This window comes from Palaemon carinicauda, chromosome 15 (assembly GCF_036898095.1).
Source record: "Palaemon carinicauda isolate YSFRI2023 chromosome 15, ASM3689809v2, whole genome shotgun sequence".
Classification (NCBI taxonomy): domain Eukaryota; kingdom Metazoa; phylum Arthropoda; class Malacostraca; order Decapoda; family Palaemonidae; genus Palaemon; species Palaemon carinicauda.
Genome location: NC_090739.1, coordinates 61,361,427 through 61,383,661, shown reverse-complemented (window position 1 = coordinate 61,383,661; position 22,235 = coordinate 61,361,427). Strand labels below are relative to the sequence as shown.

The 22,235-nt window shown below is 47.6% G+C and overlaps 2 protein-coding genes across 3 annotated transcripts in view; both read left to right on the top strand.

The window, feature by feature from the left end:
- LOC137654624 (zinc finger protein 665-like) overlaps positions 1 to 22,235 on the top strand; it is a 272,648-nt gene that overhangs the window by 38,100 nt on the left and 212,313 nt on the right. The gene's annotated exons all lie outside the window — the stretch shown is intronic.
- LOC137653990 (zinc finger BED domain-containing protein 5-like) overlaps positions 1 to 22,235 on the top strand; it is a 153,300-nt gene that overhangs the window by 38,831 nt on the left and 92,234 nt on the right. The gene's annotated exons all lie outside the window — the stretch shown is intronic.

Sequence of the window (22,235 nt, the reverse complement as noted above, 5' to 3'; positions counted from 1 at the left end):
CAGGGGAGAAGTTAAGTCAAACGGCGTAAGGAATCGAGAGGGTAATCAGGCGTTACAGTCTTTTAGACCCGAACTGAAGTCCTCTCGAGTGTTTTCTGTCGACCACCAGAACGCTCACCCTCGCTATAGATAAAGCGAGGTGTTAGTGTTTTCAAAGGCGCTAAGCTGAAAACAAAATTAGTTTCGTTCTGCGTGTATTACGTTTCATTCGGCGCAGACGCAGTGCCGCCACCCCACCTGATGGGTGTCGTCTCTCGACAGTGGCTAGCGCTATGGATCGACGAAGATAATGCTGAATACGTTTCGCCTAAGGTTGATCCTTGTTCTTTGTAGTTAGGCATGAAACAGCATCCATCTTCGTTTATGCAGTCTTTTCTGCCTGCCGTTAACAGTGCGGTTGGGTGTCTCGATTCCGGTCTTTGACACGGATGCACAGGCGTCGTGTCTTTAACGGTGAGAACTCGTTGTCGCACAGGCGGTCTACCGGCCGCAATGTTCAATGGTGGGGGAAAGTGGAAGCTTTACTTCGAATGCTCGACGCAAACCGACGGATCATAGCACCTAGTATTAGTCTATACAGACGCGCCGACGTTTGCCAGGCAGCAGAGCCGGCGAAGCGTCATCGGAACGGTGCGGCAACGGAAACGGAACGTCGACGGAATGGAGCGAAGCGCCACGTCAGTGTGGACGCTTCAGCGTCAGTGTGGACGCTTCTGCGTCAGTGTAGATGCTTTCAGTGTCAGTATGGACACTTCAGCGTCAGTATGGACGCTTCAACACCAGTGTGGACGCTTCAGGTGTGGGCGCTTCAGCATCAGTGTGGACGCTTCAGCGTCGGGGTGGTCGCTTCGCTACCTATTACTATAGACTTTGATGTCTACCTGACCATGAACATCTAGTGTTTAGTTATTGTTGCTCCAGGCGCTATATTAAGAAATAAATCTTAACTAGAAAGATATATTCTCGGTCCAAGGCCTGCTGGGCTAACTCTTGGTTGTGAGAACTAAAATTAAACCTCTTAAGTATTGAGGTCCGAATTCAGAATCATAAGGAGTGGATTCCTAAGAATCAAGACTTCTCTTCCTAGGATAGAGATTGTAAAAGGAAGGGAATAACTTTCAGAAACTCATGAGAATTTTTCTAAAGAGTTTCCCTCATATTTTTTACCTGCTGCTCCTCGTTTCGACTTCAGAGTTTTCGCTAGTTGAGTTGATGGTGTCGCTATTTATTTGATTTTATTTGTATTACAAGCCAGCTACAACCCTATTTGGGAAAGCAAGATGCTTTAACCCCCAAGGGCTCCTTTAGGGAACGATGGTTAGTAAATTAATGGCAAAATAAAGTAATGAATTAACATTAAATCATTCTCAGGAAAATAACTAAGCTTACTGTAGAGATGATACAGCGCTTGCAGCTGCTACAACAGAAAGGGCATTAAGGCCTTTATGAGCATAGAACGTTAAGGTATATCTCCCACCACGGGCAGATCTTTTATGATTTAATGTTTTATGTTTTTAAACCGCTCTTGTTAGTGACTCGTAAACATAGCACAGTGCTCTGGAGGAGGTGTTGGTTCGTTTTCACCTTGCCCCTAGTCCTATATCTCTAATTTACGTTCCAACCCTTGGGAGAAGGAAGGTCGGTAGGCTGAGGTTCGCGGACCTTGTGCATTAAACGTCTGTTCCGCCAAGCGATATTGTTGATGCAGTCCAAGACGGTCCCTCTCCACTTTGGAATGATGAGGTAATGCTCTTTTCTTCGCCTATGATTGGCGAGCTATGACATCACAACCTTGTGACATAGTATCTTGAAAAGAGCGGAGTTGGAATGTCTTGAAGCGATCAGATCGTCATCGCTATGGTATCATGGATCTTGTAACTGTTTTCTGCATATTAGAATGCAGTTCCCTGATGAGAATAACATTCTACGTTTTCCCTGTCTACCAGACTAGGTAGTTACTCGTCATGTATACACGCGAACAGAACTTACCTTCGCAGCAGTCGGGTTTTGATGCGTGAAGAGGAAGCAATCGCGTGTGTTTTTTCTTCCGCGAGAGAAGCGGAAGTCAGACAAGTCACATACAATCCTAGCTCTTCCTCTGGATTCTGACTCACTTTCAGGGAGGGAGGACTTTGTCCTCATCGAATGATGCATAATCGTATGTTTTTCTATTAACTTATCCTGCAGTCTTTAACGTTCGCCGAAAGTTTTTCTTTTCGGAAGAAGGCGACGTGTCAGCACCTGAATCGTGTAAGACACATAGTTCTTCCGGGGAAAAGGTGCTCAGTTTGCTTCTGTTCACACTTCTTCTCCTTCCCCATTTTGGAGAAAGGTCTATTACTTTCTTCTGAGGTCTAGCGACTACTGTTGACGGTATCTCACAGCATTGGATACGTTCAGTTCGCGCACAAGGCGTGCTTGAAATGTCATAGGGACTCTCCCAGGTCGCTCACAGGACTGCGGTTGATGCTCTCTCCCGGCCTTCGCCCACGCTTGAGTTGGCGCACTCGCTACCCCGCGAGTGTAGATTTGGTCTGAGCTAAAAGAGGTCTACTGTATTTCATCTGTGTTTTAGCGTTTACGATTCTCGGGGGGGAGAAAATTTTCTCCTAAAGAGTCTAAGGACTACCATAGATCAAAGAATTGGTTTTCCGATTAGTGTCAGAAGGCATAGTTCTCCTATGCTTAGTAACGCTTCCTTGCAGAGGTATGCTCGTGTTACGAGAAGCGTTAGAGCGGGTGCTTGTAGCAGTCTGGTCTCTCTCTTACGGCAGACGTCGTGCAGACACAGACGCAAGTTCTGGTCTCTCCCTCACGCAGTTTCAGACGCAGACGCCAGTCTGGTCGTATGTTGGACGCTAACAATCAAAGTTGATCCTTTCAACAAGTTGTCCCATTTTCGCGGTCTGTGGGACGCGTGACTATCACTCATGCGTACGCATCCTAGTCGTGGACAACTCTCGGCTATCAGTTCCGTCTTTCCGTCAATGACCGGACGAGATGCTGTCGCCTCCACGCTGCACGCTCGTAGGTTTACATTAAGCCGGGCACACACACACCGCTGTACCAACACGACAAGGTGAACGCATACAGCACGCTGACACCTTACGGAAATGCAACCACATGCGACACTATGGTCGCATGCTAGTCGCATACAGTCAAGTCTTGTTCTCACAGCGGTTTAGCCAGATTATTGTCTCTCCTTCGCGTCTCTCTGGCCTCGCAGCTAACGCTCCCTCTTGTCAAGCTTTGGCTTTAAGTTTGTTGAACACTTGCTGATTACACACGAATCAGTTCTTAACCTCACAGCATGAGGTTCACGTGGTTGACGCTTCTTTTCAACGCCTAGCTTTAATATCGGTTTCTTGCGACCGATATGGACGAGTTTTGGGAGGTGGTTCTAGATCCTGGTTCTCTCTCACGACATGTTGAGTGTAGGCAGCATGCTGGAACCGTTCTAGACTCATGCTGGGTGCATGCTGGAAGCATGTCTTTAGTCCTTTTCCCCGTGTCAGGATCACGGACGTTTTATGTTAAACCATCAAGCTTTAGGTCTAGCTGCCTCCAGTATTTCGGAAAACCCCTAAGATCTAGAGGGTTGTTCGAAGGAGTCAGCTGAGGCTTTCGCTTGTACAAAGGACATTTGCCTCAAGGTTTTCCAACCCAATTAGAGTGCTTTATGGAGTGGTGTTGTAGCGGGATGTCAACAAAAACAAACCCCCCACACCCTTAATCACTCTTACTTTCTCAATATCCCACAATACAAACTTTCCCCTGACTCTACTTCAAACTGGACTATTGCACGAAGGGAAAAACAAACAAAACATAACCTTAAAACTATATATTTCTTACAAACTATAACGCTCAACATAAACAAAAAAACACACTTATCAATAATCATACACTTAACACAAAACCGGCCTTAATTATACCACCATTCAATTAAACCCTCAAAATAAATAACGATTAACAACTTACAAAACATACAATAAACGTAACATAATTCAAATAAACCAAATTTAAACCCTAACAAAACTTAAAACTAAACCACACAACCAATATGTAATTCTGAGTGGACACTTTCGTCCACACAAGGCCAACAGTCTTTTGTAGCCAAAAAAACACAACTCTGCAGCAACCGGACCGCTGAAAAATGTTAATGCACAATTGCACTTATCATCATCGTCATCATCATCATCATCTAATATATCAATATGCCAAACCAATTCCTTCAACCGGCGGTGTCGTTACAGCATCTATCAATAACATCGTTAAGAGCAATCAAATCATAATCATAATCGTAGTCCAGGTCGTCAACAAAATAAATCTGAGCAATCGTATCGAGTTCTGTTACAGTAGAGTAGACGTTCTTAAGTGTGTGAATCTGTGCTGTGTGCGACTTTTTTAAGTTGAACTTTTTGTTACTGTAAATCCTACTGTAATGGCTCCCAAGCGTTCTGCTTCTCTTAAGGCTGGTAGTGAGCCTAAACGCCACCGAAGGATGATGACGATAGCTGAGAAGGTTACGCTTCTCGACATGTTAAAAGATGGTAGAAGTTACGCGGCCGCCGGCCGCCATTTTGGCATCAACGAATCTACTGTTCGCTATATCAAGAAGGACGAGGCGAACATTAGAAAGACGGCTGCAATCACCTTTAGCAGATCAGCGAAGCGAGTCGTTACAACGCGTAATAAAACGATCGTACGCATGGAAGGTGCTTTAGCTGTGTGGATTGCCGACTGCCGGAAGAAGAACATAGCGTTGGATACGAACACCATCCAAACAAAGGCTTTGAGCTTATATGAGAATTTTGCTGCAAAGGAACCTAAAGACGACGACGGCAACCATGCTGAAGATGATGATGATGCAGATGATCCTCAACCAGGGACATCCACTGATTCCCAGCCTCAGAAACGTTTTTCCACCAGCAAAGGATGGTTCGCGAAGTTTCAGAAACGCTTCGCCCTGAAAAGCGTTTCCCTGCATGGGGAGTCTGCTTCCGCTGACACTGCCGCTGCTGAAACTTACGTGAACCAGACGTTCAAGAATATTATCGCCGAAGGTGGATACAAGCCGGAACAAGTCTTTAATATGGATGAGACTGGCTTGTTTTGGAAGAGAATGCTGTCGCGAACTTTCCTATTCAAAGAGGAAGCCAAAGCCTCTGGCTTTAAAGCATTCAAGGATCGCGTTACCCTCGTGATGTGTGGCAATGCTGCTGGATTTTTGTTAAAGCCGGGGCTTATTTATAAGTCGAAAAATCCTCGCGCTTTGAAAAATAAAAATAAGAATCTCCTTCCCGTGTACTGGATGCATAATCAAAAAGCATGGATTACGAAGATGCTGACCTCCAACTGGTTCCATCAGTGTTTTATCCCGCAAGTCAGCAAATATCTCTTAGAGAAGGGCTTGCCATTCAAGATCCTTCTCCTTATGGATAACGCTGGTGGACACGCAACTGACCTGTCGCATGAGGGCATTCAGGTTGAGTTCCTGCCACCCAACACCACGTCATTAATTCAACCGATGGACCAGGGGGTTATCAGGGCGTTCAAGGCCCTCTACACGAAGAACACCTTGGCGGACCTCGTTGCGTGTGTGGATGCTGCCCAAGATGACGAGGATGAAGATTTTAACTTGAAGGCGTACTGGCGGCAGTACACCATAGCCACGTGCCTGCAGAATATTCAGAAGGCACTTCAAGAGATGAAACCTGCAACCGTGAATGCGAGCTGGAAGAAGTTGTGGCCCGATATTGTTTACGACGACAAGGGATTTACTCCGTCGGAAATCCAACACTCTGCAATACGCAAATCTGTGCAGTTGGCTGCCATAATTGGAGGTGACGGGTTTGGCGACATGACGACTGAAGACGTCGACGAGTTGTTGGACTGCCATTCCCAGCCCCTAACTGACGCAGACCTCGAAGACCTGACGAAATCGGCAAGTGAAGAAGAGAGTGATACCCAGGAAGAGACCCAAGAAAATGTTGAAGAAACGGGCTTAACATTAGAACGGCTTGCCAAGGCCTGCAACCATGCGAAGGAGTTGAAAGAAATGTTGCAAGAGTGGGACGAGGATATGGTTCGCTCGATGCAATTCTGCAACAAGATCGATGAAGACATGACTCCCTACAAAATGCTCTTGGATCGAAAAAAGAAGCAGCGGCAACAACTTCCGATCACAATGTTCTTCCAGGCTCGCAAAAAAGAGCCAGTTCCTCCTGCTAGTATGCCTTCGGAAGAAATTGAAGAAGTTTCCCAGGAAGAAGTTGAAGAGGTGTCCCAGGAAAAGACACCTCCGTCTGAAGAGACGTAAAATACTACCTGGCTGCACAGTAGAACACATCATCAGCTTCATCATCATCATTTCTACTGTGCAGCAAATTCATCGCCATCACCATTCAAGTTTTTCTTCAACTTCTTTCGTGGTGAGTACAGTAACAATCTTTATTTTTTACTTTAATATTCTTACTGTACATTCTAAAACTGTATTTGTGCCTGTTTTATAGTTTAGTACTGTACGTACTGTATGCATTAAGTTAAAGGGAAGGTTTTAAAAGTCTACATGTTGTAACCTATCATATTTTTTTTGTTTAAAATTTACATTTACGTACGTAAAACAATCTCTCTCTCTCTCTCTCTCTCTCTCTCTCTCTCTCTCTCTCTCTCTCTCTCTCTCTCTCTCTCTCTCTCTCTCTCTCTCTCTCTCTCTCTCTCTCAGCAAAAAATAAAAAATAAAGACACAAAGGTATTCTGCTCAACATGCTTAGTCTGGATAGAAAATATAATTAAGTCGAGACTAAATCTGCAAGTAGTTGAAGATAAAGAAGAGGAAGAAGAAGAAACAGAAGAAGAAGAAGAAGAAAAAGAAGAAGAAGAGAACAATGAACAGGATATGTGTAAGGATGCAGAAGAAATTATTGATATAACCTATGATGCCATCCAACAACATACTTATGAAGAAATAAATTACCAGATGGAAACAAATAATAGACCCAAGAGACTCTACCCGGACCTACATAATTTTAGGGAAGAGCAAGAACAAGAAAAAATAGAAAAGAAGGATATAGTCTGCAATATGCTGAAAAGAGGGAATTGCAGATTTGGCGAAAGATGCTACTACAAGCATCCAAAGATATGCCATAATTATGAAATATATGGTAAATGTGCGTATTTAGACGGATATGGAGACGAATGCAGAGATCTCCATCCAAAAATATGCAAAAACCTAAAAGAAGGAAAAGGATGCATTTACAACAAAAAATGTCGATATATGCATCCCGCAACCATGAATGAATGTAAGAAAACTCAGCAAACTGAAAAGAAAAATGAAAGCAAAAAAGAAACAAAAAAGCAGGCCGTGTATATACCGCGCTTTGAACCAAGAGCCCCAAGATATGAGGCCTTTCAACCCAAACCTGCACATTTAGAGCCCAACTACAAAGAATGCATCTATAATGCCAGGGGTTGGTGCAGATATGGGGACAGTTGCAGGTATACACACACAAATAAATATGAAGGCGAAAGAGCAAATATAATAGAAAAGTTGGATTTTTTAATGGCAGAATTCCGGGAGATGAAGAAAAGAACATCATATCAGAACAGGAAGGAAGCATGGGAGAATCCATATTATTACCAATATTAAATAATGAGGATGAAACACAAACCATAATAGTAATGAATGCACAGGGTTTAGTCACGAGTAACTCTAAAAGGAAAATAGAGTTCTTAGAAGAACTAACCCAAATTGAAAAAATAGATATATTAAATATAAGTGAAACATGGTATTCCCAAGAGACTGGCAGTGATGACCAGATAAAGGGTTTCCAAACTTATAGATCAGACAGAAAAAATAGGAATCAAGGGGGAACCGCAATATATGGAAGAGACATAAATCAAGGAAAAGTATGTGAAAAATACAGCAACACAGAATGTGAATTGATTGCGGTAGAATTTGAATTTGAAAAACTAATGAATATTGTAGTTTACAGACCCCCAAACACTAAGGAGTTTGACATAATAATAGAAAAAATAGATGATATATGTAGAAACCATAAAGACTGGAATATACTCCTATCCGGAGATTTTAACTTTCCTTTCGTGGATTGGAAAGAACGGATAGAAGAAAGTGGTTGTATGTATACATATAAAAAAGATAGTAATAGTAGCGCAGAAGATAAGAGGCAATTTGAAAAGCTTCAAGATATGCTATTAGAACATAATATGCAACAAATAAACCACATTCCAACAAGAAAGGAAAATGTCCTAGATCTAGTATTTGTGAATGAGGTGAATTATGTTAAAGAAATAATAGTGTATAACACGGGAATTTCAGACCACAATGTCATAGAATTGATAGTTCATTCCAAAGCAAGTGATCACAGAATTAATAAAAGCACAAAACTTTGGGAAGGATATGGAAAATATAACTTTTACAGTAAGAATATAAAATGGTCAGAAATAAATGAGGAACTGAATAAAGAATGGAAAAATGTATTTATAAGTGATAATATACAGGTAAATACGGATATACTGTACAAAATACTGGAGAAAATTGTTGAAAAATATGTACCGAAAAAAAACAATAAACAAAAGACGTACATACCAAGAGACAGAAGGATCTTATTTCAGAAAATTAAAAAGTGGAAGAAAAATCTTGCAAAAGAAAAAAATGTGTGGAAAATGAGGGAAATAAAATGTAAGATAGAAAATGCAGAACAAAAGATTATACAGTCGAAAGAAAATGAAAAAAGGGACTTAGAAGAAAGGACACTTCAAAATATAAAAAGAAACCCCAAAGTACTTTACTCCTATGCAAAAAAGATGAATAAAAGGAGAATAGAAATAGGCCCTCTAAGAATTGAAGGACGGCTAACGAATGAAAAAAAGGAAATATGCAACATATTAGCAGAAAAATATAAGAGTGAGTTCACGCCAAGAATTGCGAATGAGAATAATGAAACAGAAATGAGAGAAGAAAATGTTGAATATCTAACGGATATAGATATTAATGAAGCAGATATTGTTACGGCTATAAACGAAATTAAAAATGGATCGGCAGCCGGACCAGATGGAGTTCCAGCGATTTTGTTAAAAAAAACTGCAAACACTATCGCGAAGCCACTTGCAATACTGCTAAGACAGAGTATAGATATGAGCGAGATATATGTTAAACATAAATTAGCTTATATAACCCCTATCTTCAAAAGTGGATCAAGACTAGAGGCAAGCAATTATAGACCTGTTAGTCTAACATCACATATTATGAAAGTGTATGAGAGGGTAATAAAAAAGAAAATAATGAACCATTTGGTCAAAAATAATTTGTTTAATATGGGTCAACACGGTTTCGTACCTGGAAAAAGTACACAGACCCAACTGATAGCTCACTATGAAAACATATACAATAATATGATAAATGAAAAAGACACAGATGTGATCTATCTAGATTTTGCAAAAGCCTTTGACAAGGTAGACCATAACATATTGGAGAAAAAAATGAGAAAGCATAATATTGTGGGAAAGATAGGAAAATGGGTAAAAGAATTCCTGCAAAACAGAAAACAGATAGTGGTTGCAAATGACGAGAAATCAGATGAAGCCCAGGTAATATCTGGTGTGCCCCAAGGTACGGTATTAGCTGCACTGCTATTTGTTATTATGATCTCAGACATAGACTGTGATGTTGAAAACTCCGTAGTGAGAAGTTTCGCCGATGACACAAGAATAAGTAGAGAAATTACTTGTGATGAAGATAGGAACTCACTACAAAGAGATCTAAACAAAATATATGAATGGGCGGAGATAAATAGGATGGTATTTAACTCCGATAAATTCGAATCAATAAATTATGGAAACAGAGAAGGAATGGTGTATGCATACAAGGGACCTAATAATGAGACAATCACAAACAAGGAAGCAATTAAAGACCTTGGTGTAATTTTAAATAGGAATATGTTATGCAACGACCAAATAGCAACACTGTTGGCTAAATGTAAAGCAAAAATGGGAATGTTATTCAGACACTTTAAAACAAGAAAAGCTGAACACATGATTATGCTTTACAAAACTTATGTGCGTAGTACACTCGAGTACTGCAATGTGATATGGTACCCACACTACCAAAAGGATATTGCGCAAATAGAGAGTGTACAAAGGTCCTATACTGCTAGAATAGAAGAAGTTAAGGACCTTGATTACTGGGAAAGACTGCAATTTTTAAAACTATACAGTCTAGAAAGGAGAAGAGAACGCTACATGATAATACAAGCATGGAAGCAAATAGAAGGAATTGCTGAAAACATCATGGAGCTTAAAGTATCAGAAAGAGCAAGCAGAGGTAGATTAATAGTGCCAAAAAGCATTCCAGGTAAACTGAGAAAGGCGCACAGGACATTAATCCACTACGCACCAGCATCGATAATGCAGCGACTATTTAATGTGCTGCCAGCTCATCTAAGAAACATATCAGGAGTGAGCGTAGATGCGTTTAAAAATCAGCTCGATAAATACCTAAGATGCATCCCAGACCATCCAAGACTGGAAGATGCAAAATACACCGGAAGATGTATTAGCAACTCTCTGGTGGATATACGAGGTGCCTCACACTGAGGGACCTGGGGGAACCCAAACAAAAAATAAGGCAATAAGGTAAGGCTCTCTCTCTCTCTCTCTCTCTCTCTCTCTCTCTCTCTCTCTCTCTCTCTCTCTCTCTCGTAAATTGTTTTCCTGCTTTGCTACGTACAATACTGTATAAATTATATTTGTAAGGTAACATATTTTGTAAATGCTTTTACTGTAAATACTGTATGTACTGTATCATTATTTATCACTATCATCATGCGCGTTAAATGCCTTGTTTGTTCTGAGCGTGGTTTTTTACTGAGCGTACACGCCGTCGTTTCAGGCGGCGTCATAAAGAAAAACATTTCATTTGGAAGTCCTAAGAAAAATACGTAAACTAAAACATTGGTAATAAAAAAATCAACATACAGTACTGTATAATCAATATAATCGATGCAAAAACTAACCCTATACATATATGTGTACTGTACACTAAATGAGTTTGTTTCTTCATTATGATCAGAGATGAACGTAAACAAAACATTGGTTGCCATTTTTTATCGTGCTTTTTAGGTGTTTAGGAAACGCATGATATAAAATCGCCTTTAATATTTGTGCCTGTTTTAGTTTAGGGTGCTGTAGTACATGCATTAAGTGTTCTGTACATTAAAGGGTGGTTTGTTAACAGTACTACGTACAAGGGAAGGTTTTAAAAGTCCGAATATACATGTTAAATAAATAGGTAAATATGATGTCACTACTTCGCGGATTTTCACCTATCGCGCCCGCGTCTGGAACCTATCTACCGCGATAAACGAGGGTTCAATGTACAGTCTTGTGAAGGGGTAATCCTGTATTCGTCTTGCTTTACTTTTACCGTGTCCAGTGTCTATGAAGACGTCTACGTTTTGGGATCTCTTGCAACGAGTGCAGTAGTAGGTGAAACATTCTCCACTACATTTCCCTAAATTCCTAGTACCCCTGTTCTTCTCTTGGAACTGTTATATATATTTTTATGATTGTACGTGAAGATTGGTCGGAAATCTTCAGCAATCTTTGACCTAGTCAGGTGGTCATTTTGTTCTTAGAGAGCGCCCGGAACAAGGGTATTAGTTGAGGTCCGGTCATGTTATAGGTGGTTGTACCGTTTGACAGCTCCTAGAGATCATCAGCCCCGAGTGGATCACTGGATCTCCTAAGGATGGCTGACAAAATGAGGCAGAGCATTGCTGTCAGCTTCCTTATCAGGTTAGAACCACTTAAGTTGTTTATGTAACTCTTAAGTGAATTTCCAATTATGCAGCTGTCTCTGACCCGCCACCGATGGGTGTCAATCAGCTATTATATAACCAGCGGGTAAGTTTTATATTTAAAAATGATATTTTCATAATAAAATAAATTTTTGAATATACTTACCCGCTGGTTATATAAGATTTAGACCCACCCTCCTCCCCTCTAGAGACCATGGGGCATGGAAAATCTGAATTGGTTGAGGATAGTTCTACCTGTGGTACCGCGAGGGCGCTGGGGTACACCTGGTTTATATGCGCTAAGCTGCGCAAGAGATTTTGAATTTTCTGCCGAGGCGTCGGGGATTTAGGCTATTGTATAACCAGTGGGTAAGTATATTGAAAAATTTATTTTATTATGAAAATATCATTTTTAACCTGGGTTTACTAGCGGGGGGTAGGGAGGGGTTGCTTGCTAACCCCCCCCCCCCCCCTCACACACCGGTGAATACTTCACTTTACTTTTGGCTCGGATGAAGAACAGACGTGTCTGCTCTCACCCTCGCTTTGACTGCTATTAATCTGTTTTGCTTTTTCTTTCTCAGAGTGTGTGAAGTTGGCCTCTATCATCATGCGTACGTGTCCTGGGTTACCTGGCCGCCCTTGTGGGACCTTTATGTCGGCGGTAGACACAGATCCTCACACCTTGTGTCCTCATTGTAGGGTCCAACGGTGTGAAAAGGGTAATGTATGCGGTGAGTGTAGGGAGTGGTCTACCTCCCAGTGGGAGAGGTTTGCCCGGCGCCGGAAGAAGAAGTCCAAAAGGGATATTTCTCGTCCAAAGGGTTCTATGACGAGAGAAAATCCCAAGGCCTCTTCTTCTGTAGCCCCAACCTCCTCCGAAGCTCCCACTTGATCGGTCTCTTCCGAGAGACCGTCAAAGGGGAGCGTAGACCGTTGTTCTGTTGACCGATCCCGGGGTGCGGGAGAGGTAGTTGCCTCCCACAGCGAGGCAGCTGCCCTTCCTCCCTCGGAGGAGGATATAGATTTCCCTGTACCTAATCGTGATTTGTTACAGCTTTGGTCTTCCTTGGGGCTTCAGGGTTTGCCCTCCAAGGAAGCCCTGTTTGATATGATCAAGCTGGGAGCAGCTGTTAAACAATCGCCGGCGATAGCAGACGTAGATCCTCTTGTCTATCGTCGACGTTGTTATAACGGAGGCCTCCAGTGTGTCGGATCAAACTGCTCCTGTTGTTGCTGAGGTAGCTGAAGGCTCTGATTCCCCCTCCGAACATCTTTCGAGGGCGGAACTTAGTCCCACGGTCTCTCCTGCTGGTGATTCTTCCCCCCGGGGGAGTTCACTTACAGAGACTCCTCTGTGGAGGCCTTATGATGGTCAGCTTGGTGATCCCACGGCCCCTAGAGGGCGTATAAGGCGGAAGGCTTGTCCTCCCCTTCGCTGTAGAGGACTTCCTTCTCCTCACAAGGGAGTTAGGAGGCGAATTTTCAGCTCGTCGTCCCCGCAGTCCTCTGCTGAGGAGACTCATCGTTCTGCGATCCTGCCAGCTACCACCTTAGACCTCTCTGAAGATCGTTCGCGATCTCCTTCGGGACCCCCTGACCTGTCACCCTCCAGACCTGCTGTCCTGCCATCACCCTCCAAGGATGCTGATCCTGTCATTGTACAGGCACCGGTCCCTTCGGGCACAATGGACTTGAGCGCAAAACTGTGCCTCAGTCCCTTAAGCGCCAGGCACCCCCTGTGCGCCGTCTTGCTGCTGTTCCTAACTTAGTGCTACTGCACTCCCTTGCGCGCGTGCGCGCCCCTGCTCCTGTTCATATGCGCCAGGTTAACCCTGCACGCCCTCCTGCAGTTCCTGTTATAGCGCGCCAGCACTCTCCTGCGCACCAGCGCCCTCCTACAGTTCCTTCTACAGCATCTAAGCGCTCCCCTCTTCGTCAGCTCTCTCCAGGGCCTCAGCGCCCTTCTGGAATTACAGTAAGCGCACAACCGCAGTTCCTGACACAGCGCGCAAGCGCTCACCAATGCGCCAGCGCTCTCCTACAGTCCAGCGCGCAGTACAGGAGGTACCTAAGTTAGCGCACGGGCGCTCACCGGTACCCCTGCCTCCTTCTTCTAAACTGCGCACCCCTGTGCGCCCGTATCCTGTTGTGCGCCACGCGCACCCAGCCCAGCAGCGCACACCTGTGCGCCCGAATCCTGTTGTGCACCCTGCGCTCCCATCGGAGCAGCGCACACCAGTGTGCCCGATTCCGGTTGCGCGTCCTGCGCGCCCATCACAGCAGCAGGCCCTTACGCCCGCATCCTGATGCGTGCTATGCGCGCCCACGATCCCCTGTGCGCTCAGCGCGCCCTCGTTCACCTCAGAGGGCAGTTCCTGCACTACCTGCGCATCGTTCTTCTGCGCGCCAGCGCGCAAGCTCACCTTTGCGCCCTCACGAGGCTGCGCAATCGCGCCCTTGCCCCGTGCTTCCTGACACGCGCTCCAAGCCCACGCGCTAGGAATATTTCTCCTGCGCACATGCGCCCAATAATTTTGCCCGCACGGGCTCATCAGCAGGCTCCTGCGCGCCCGCGCACACGCGAACAGAAGGTTGCTCACGCTCCAGCTCCTATCCTGCCTTCAACACCGCCCCACATTACAGCTCCTGCGCGCCGCACACCATCGCCATCACCTATGCGCGCCCTCGCGCGAAGTTCCTGTATCTCACGATCCTGCCGCACGCGACCCAGGGCTGGGCTTATCGCATGACTACCAGCGCGATTCACGCCGCGATCGCCAGCGTGATCCCGCACGCGACTTCATGGGGCTTCAGGCGGACAGATCTTCTTCTCGTTTCCCACCCTCGCAAGCGCAGAACAGCACGCTCGCCGGAGGAGGGAAGGTTTCTGGACAGGTCTAAGGACTCTCTTTCAGCTCAGGCGAACCCTCGTTTGTCGACTCCTCCTAGGGATCGTTTGATCCCCTTCCCTCCAGGGGGAGTATCTGACAGCGCGACTGTCAGCCAACAGCCCTGGTTTGGTACCATAGTCAGAGCTCTCATGTAGGCTTTTAAGCCTGTGTTCTCTGAACTAGGTCACAAAGCAGTGGCTACCTCGTCTCCCCTGAAGAGGAAGAGAGGAGTCCCCTCCGTGTTAACTTCTCCGAGGGCTAAGCTGTCTCCTCAGAAATCCTTGCGCAAGGCTCCTTCTCCCCCCCAGACTTTCTCTCCCTCCCCTGCGGACGAGAATTTCCCATCCTCAGGGGAGTCGGACGAGCCGGTCCGTTCCCCCATCGCACCAATGGGTTAAACTCCGCCTCTCCCTGAGAAGTCTCCTAACGCCGGGTTGGAGAAGAGCCTGCATCCATCGTTGCTAGAGTCCTGTATCCCTCCCAGGAGGGAGCCGAAGGACTGGAAGACTTTGCTGAAGTCTTCTACAAGGATAAGACAGGAACCAGCTAGACTTTCGGAGAATGTCCACGTGTCCCCCCAGGAGACTTTGCTGCTAGTCCTTTGGGAGGAGAGCATGAAGAGTCAGAACATGCGTTCTGGCAAGTTCTGACCCTCATGAGAAATCTCAACGGGTTTCCGGACCCTGAGATTCCTCCTCGTGAGGGGAAGGACACGGTCTTGGACCGAGTCTACGGCACCCAGAAGCCCTCTAGGGCCAGTGCAGCCTTGCCCTGGTCACAAGGGATGAAGAGTGCCAGAGACAAGGTTGAAGGCCAGCTGTCCGAGCTTGCCTCCTCCAACAGATCCAGCGCCGGTAACAAGCTCCTCCCTCCTCCTCGAGTCCACCAGAGGAGGTACTTCGAGATCTTAGAGGAGACTTGTTTGAGTCTTCCCATTCACCATTCTGTGGAAGAACTCACTGGGGGAGTCCCTCTAAAGAGACTTTCCAACCAGCAAGTTTCGTATTCTGCCACTGAGATCCTAAGCCAGGAGAAGGTGGCGAAGTGTGCCATGCAGGCAACTTCGTGGCTTGACATCTGGCTGGGGTCTCTGGGCATGCTGGTGCGTTCTGAGGACCTGTCCAAAGAAAGCACTAGGAAGGCACTGGAGACATTCTTACTCTCTGGCACGCAGACCATCGAGTTTCTGGCCCACCAAATCTCGAGCTTGTGGATCCTGAAACGTCGAGATGTAGTTGCCGAGAGGTTCCACCAGAAAGTCCCCAGTTCCGACGTTAGCAGGCTCAGACACTCTTCCGTGCTCGGTAAGAGCCTGTTTGAGCCTAAGGACGTGGAGCTAGCCGCTGAGAGGTGGAGGAAGTCCAACCAAGACTCCCTCCTCCACAGGGCCCTGACATCAAGGCCCTACAAACCTCCAGCAACTCAACAGCCCCGTCCAGCTAAGAATACGAAAAAGACTACAGCAGCGAAGCCAAAGGCGTCTAAGCCCTTTCCCGTCAAGGACAGGAAGGGCAGAAAGTCCTCCAGGGAAGGTAAAAATCCTAGAGGGAGCGGCCGAGGCCGTAAGTGCTAGGATTGGCAGTCCCCCTGCATGTCCACCAGTGGGGGGATGTCCAACAAAGTTGCGCGACAAGGTGGCAGCAACTCGGGGCAGATACTTGGACGATTTCCGTAATCGCTCAGGGTTATCGCGTCCCGTTCACATCCTCTCTACCTCCCCTGACAGCGAGGCCAGTGTCATTGAGCACCCTTACCATGGGATCGGTAAGGGGGCAAGCCCTCCGGGCAGAAGTTGAGACCATGTTGAAGAAGGACGCTCTCCAAGAGGTGGTAGACGGGTCCCCAGGCTTCTACAGTCGACTCTTTCTTGTAAAGAAGGCGTCTGGAGGCTGGAGACCAGTCATCGACCTCTCGACCCTGAACGGGTTTGTCAAACAGACTCCGTTCAGCATGGAGACGGCAGACATGGTTAGACTTGCAGTGAGACCGCAAGACTTCATGTGTACACTGGACCTGAAGGATGCATACTTCCAGATCCCAGTCAATCCGTCTTCCAGGAAGTACCTGAGATTTTGCCTAGACAACAAGATCTACCAGTTCAAGGTGCTGTGCTTCGGTCTCTCCACAGCTCCTCAGGTATTCACCAGAGTGTTCACCATGATTTCATCGTGGACTCACAGGATCGGTATCCGTCTCCTCCGTTACCTGGACAACTGGCTGATCCTAGCAGACTCGTAGGCAACCCTTCTTCGCCACCGAGACAGGCTTCTCGAGCTTTGCCAGGATCTGGGGATCATGGTAAATCTCAAGAAGTCCTCTCTGCAGCCCTCTCAGAAACTGGTATACCTAGGCATGGTCATAGACACCAATCTCCACAAAGCCTTCCCATCAGACGACAGGATAGCAAGGCTGAGGAAGGTCGCAAGGCCTTTCCTCAAATGAGAAGAACTTCCAGCGCAAACGTGGTTACGTCTCCTCGGCCACCTCTCTTCCTTGGTCCGTCTGGTTCCCAATGGTCGCCTCAGAATGAGATCTCTCCAGTGGCGACTCAAGTCTCGGTGGAATCAAGGACACGATTCCCCGTACTTTCTGATCCCTATGGGTCCTGCGGAACAGACGGACCTTCGGTGGTGGCTAGCAGACGAGAACTTATGAAAGGGAGTGGATCTTCTTGTCCTTCCCCCGGATTTGATGTTGTTTTCGGATGCATCAAAGATAGGATAGGGGGCCCACGTTCTGAACCACAGGACCTCAGGCCTGTGGTCAGAATCAGAAAGGTACCTCCACATAAACCTGCTAGAAATGATGGCCGTATCCCTGGCACTTCAGAAGTTCCATCAGGTCCTGGCGGCCCACTCTGTTGTGGTGATTAGCGACAACACCACAGTAGTGGCTTATATCAACAAGCAGGGAGGTACCTTCTCGGAACAGCTATCCCATCTTGCAGTAGAGATACTGAGATGGTCCGAAGCCCACTCGGTCACACTTTCAGCTCGCTTCCTTCCAGGCAAAAGGAATGTGCTCGCCGACAGTCTGAGCAGAGCGATGGAGATAGTGAGTACCGAATGGTCTTTGGATCCTCAAGTAGCCAACAAAATCCTGACTTTGTGGGGTTCCCTGACGGTGGATCTGTTCGCTACAGTGCTGAACTTCAAGCTCCCGCTGTACTGCTCCCCAGTCCCGGACCCCAAGGCTCTCTGGCAAGATGCCTTCCAACAACGATGGGACAACATCGACGTTTACGTCTTTCCCCCGTTCTGTCTGATGAGGAGGGTGCTCAACAAGATGAGAATATCAGTCAATCTATCGATGACCCTGATAGCTCCGCTATGGCATCACACAGAGGGGTTTCCGGACCTCCTGCAACTCCTGACGGAGCCCCTGAGAGAACTCCCTCCACGTCACGAGCTACTCGAACAACCACACGCCAACATCTTCCACAAAGCCGTAGCTTCGCTTCTACTTCACGCCTGGAGACTATCCAGCACCTCCTCGCTGAGAGAGGATTTTCGCAACAGGTTGCGAATAGGATGTCTGGACACCTGTGCAGGTCATCCGCAGGGGTCTACCAGGCGAAGTGGAGAGTCTTCTGTGGTTGGTGTCATGGAAGGGGTATCTCTCCACTCGATGCCACTATTCCAGCAATAGCGGAGTTCTTCGTGTATTTGCGGGAAGAAATGCGTCTTTCAGTCTCGGCGGTAAAAGGCTATCGCTCAGCCTTAAGCCTAGCCTTCAGGCTCAGAGGAGTGGACATTTCTTCGCTGGAAATTTCACTACTCATACGGAGTTATGAGCTTACCTGCCCTCAGTTGGAAGTGAGACCTCCTCCATGGAACGTGGTTCGAATTCTCAGGTCTCTGAAGAGACCTCCCTACGAACCATTACGCCAGGCTTCAGATCGCCACCTTACTTGGAAGACGGTGTTCCTGCTAGCTTTGGCCTCGGCCAAACGAGTCAGCGAACTCCATGGTCTCTCATACGACATTGCCCATTCAAGGGGATGGGGGGAGGTAACGTTCAGGTTCGTCCCTGAGTTTATTGCCAAGACTCAGAATCCGGGAGTGCCGGACCCTAGGTTCGACTCTTTCCAGGTTTCGAGTCTCCGTTCTGTAACAGATGACCCAGACCATCTCCTACTGTGCCCAGTAAAGAGTCTGAAGTTGTATCTTAAAAGAACAGCTGCAGTTCGTCCCCAGGTGCAAGCCTTGTTTGTGAGCACTGGGAAAATGAAGAGGAGGGTCACCAGGAATACCATCTCAGCCTGGATTCGCAAGGTAATTCACCTAGCCTTGAATCCTGACCCTCCTCCGTCACGTCGCCCCAGAGCACATGATGTCAGGGGCATAGCTACGTCCCTGGCCTTCAAAAAGAACTATTCAGTGACGCAGGTCCTGCAAGCTGGGGTGTGGAAGCGTCAGACGACCTTCACAGCCCACTACCTGCAAGACGTGACACACAGGAGACTCGATACGTTTTCTATCGGCCCTGTGGTGGCTGCACATCAGCTGGTCTAACCTCAGGCTCCTTAATGGACAGGTAGCAGAAGGTTGAGGGCATTGTTACCCTGTTTTTAGTCTGCATGAATGAAAAGGTTTGTCTGGCCCTTATTCTTTTCTTCATCCTCTCCCCCCTTGGAGAAAGCAGCATCCTGGGTTCTCTGCTACCTTATGCTTCCTTGTGTTCCTAGTATTAAGATTAATACTGTCGCGTCCCCATACCCTGACGAGGTGGTATTGGGAAAGTCCTAGCCTAGATTTCCATCTGAAGAACTCCAGGTCAACTTCCTAGGACGAGTCACTCTTCTCACCTTCACACACAGCTTATGTAGGCCGCAGCAGTTGCGTAGCAATGCTAGCGAGGTGCAGGGACCCCTTATTTCCTGAGTACTTACACACTCAAATATGGAGTCCCCGGGCAAATCCAAAGCCAGTATGGCAGGGACTTACCACTCTTCCTAAGGGGTGAGTCACCCATATTAAATAGCGTGGTTTGTATTTCCTTTATGGAACAAATGACAAATTCGTAGATAATTTGTATTTTTCGTAACTATACAAACCTTAGCTATTTAATAAAACTTGCCTGCCAGCCCTATCCCCCATGAAGTCCTACCTCTAAGTAAAGTGAAGTATTCACCGGTGTGTGCGAGGGGTGGAGGGTAGCAAGCTACCCCTCCCTACCCCCCGCTAACTAGCAGTGGGGTAGTAAACCCTCATTAAAAATCTAATGGCTCGTCATTCAGCTCCGTCAAGGTAATAACCCATATTAAATTGCTAAGGTTTGTATAGTTAGGAAAAATACAAATTATCTACGAATTTGTCATTTTTTGTCACCTCCTAATGATGAAAATATACTTGTTCCGTAACCGAAATACAAACCATGCTATTTACATTGGGTTTACTTTCGGCATAGCTGAAATTGACGAGCCAATAGAATTTTAACGAGGGTTAACTACCCACGCGCTAGTTAGCAAGGGGGTAGGGGAAGGGGTAGCTTGCTACCCCTCCCCCCACACACCGGTGATTTGTCCCACTTCATTTTTGGCTCGGACGATGTGCAGACGTGTCTGTCTATCGTCCTTGCTATTGACAGCCTTAATTTTTTCTTTTGCTTTTCCTCAGCTGTGTTCTTGGAAGTTGGCCTCACCCTTTTATTTTCATTATGCGCAAGTGCCCTGGACTCGCTGGCCGCCCCTGCGGTACCTTCATGTTGGCGGTCGAAACTGATCCCCACACCCTTTGCCCGCAGTGTCGAGGCCAACGGTGTGACAAGAAAGTAACGTGCAGTGAGTGCAGGGAGTGGTCTACCTCCCAGTGGGAGAGGTTTGCCCGCCGGTGTAAGAAGAAGTCCAAGAGAGACCTTTCTCCTTCAAGGGTTGCCTTGAAGGAGGAAGGCTCCAGGGACTCTTCTTCCGCCGCCCAAACCTCCTCCGAAGCTCCCACTCGGCCGGCCTCTCTTGAGAGGCCGCCGAGTGGTAGCGTAGACTCTTGTTCTGTTTCCCGATCTCGGGGTGCGGGAGAGGGCGTCGCCTCCCATAGCGGGGCGGCTCCCCCTCCTCCCCCGGGGGAGGATTTTGATTCTAACGTTGATGACCATAACTCCGTCTCTAACGATGATCCCTTTCAGCTTTGGGCTTCCTTGGGGCTTAAGGGCTTGCCCTCCAAGGAAGCCCTGTTTGACCTTATCCAGTTGGGGGCCGCTGTCAAGCAGTCGCCGGTGATAGCAGAGGTAGACCCTCTGTCTATTGTCGATGTTGTGGTGGCAGAGTCTTCCGACGGGTCTGGTCAAACATCTGCTGTTCCTGATGTTGCGGACGTTGCTGAAGGCTCTCCTCCCCCTTCCGAACATCCTTCGAAGGGGGAGGTGGGTCCCACGGTCTCCGGCGGGTACGCCTCCCCCTCAGGGGAGCGCACTGACTGAGACTCCTCTTCGGAGGACCGACGATCCTGATGACCTCCCTCGTGGCCGCCTTCGCCGTAAGGCTTGTCGTCCTCTTCGTCGCACGGGCCTCCCGTCTCCCTATAAGGGAGTCAAGAGGGGCCTCTTCGAGTCTTTGCCTCCTCCGTCCTCTGATGAGGATCCTCCTCATCGGGAGCAGACTGTAGCAGCCACGTCCTTGGACCTCTCCGGTGATCGCTCGCGATCTCCTACGCCTACCAGTCCTTCCACCTCCGGCGCAGATGTGCAGCAGGCTTCTGACCTTGTCAGCCGACGGGCATCGGTCCCTACGGGGCAAAGGGATGTCTCCTACGGTGTGGGGGCTTTCCTTGCGCGTCAGGGTTCCCCTGTGGCCCTCGTGCGCGTTCACGCGTAGTAGCGCGTAAGCGCTCTCCAGCTTTGCAGTCTCCTGACTCACCTCGCCAGCGCTCTCCTGCTCGTCAGCGCTCTCCTGCTCGCCAGCGCTCTCCTGATCATCAGCGCTCTCCTGTGCGCCAGCGCTCTCCTGATCATCAGCGCCCTCCTGCTCACCAGCGCTCTCCTGTCGACAGTCAACAACCTCCTGTTCCTGTTGCGCGCCCAGCGCGCCAGCGGTCTCCTGAGCGCACAAGATCTCGTTCTCGTCAGCGCGCACCTGCGCATCCAGTTCCTGATACGCTCCCTGCGCGCCAACGCTCGCCCACGCGCCCTAGATATCCGGATCTGGACGCGGGCAAGGACCTGACTCCTCCTCACCCACGCGTTCCTGCTTGTCCTCCTTCACCTGCGCAGCAGCGCGTATGGTCTCCTGCGCGCCAGCGCGCACACTCGCCTTCTCATCCTGAGCCCGTTCGCGAGCGTTCGCCTTTGCACGTCGCGCCTACTGATCCTGCGCAGCAGTCTACGCGTCGACATCCTACGCGCCAGCGATCTCCTGCGCGTCAGCGATCTCCAGCGCGTCAACGATCTCCAGCGCGTCAGCGTTCTCCTACTCGTCAGCGTTCTCCAGAGCTTCGGCGATCTCCTGAGCGCCCGCGCGATCTATCGCCTGCGCGCAAGCGCGCTCCTACGCGTCAGCGCCACCTGGACCTTGATCGACATAGGTCTCCTA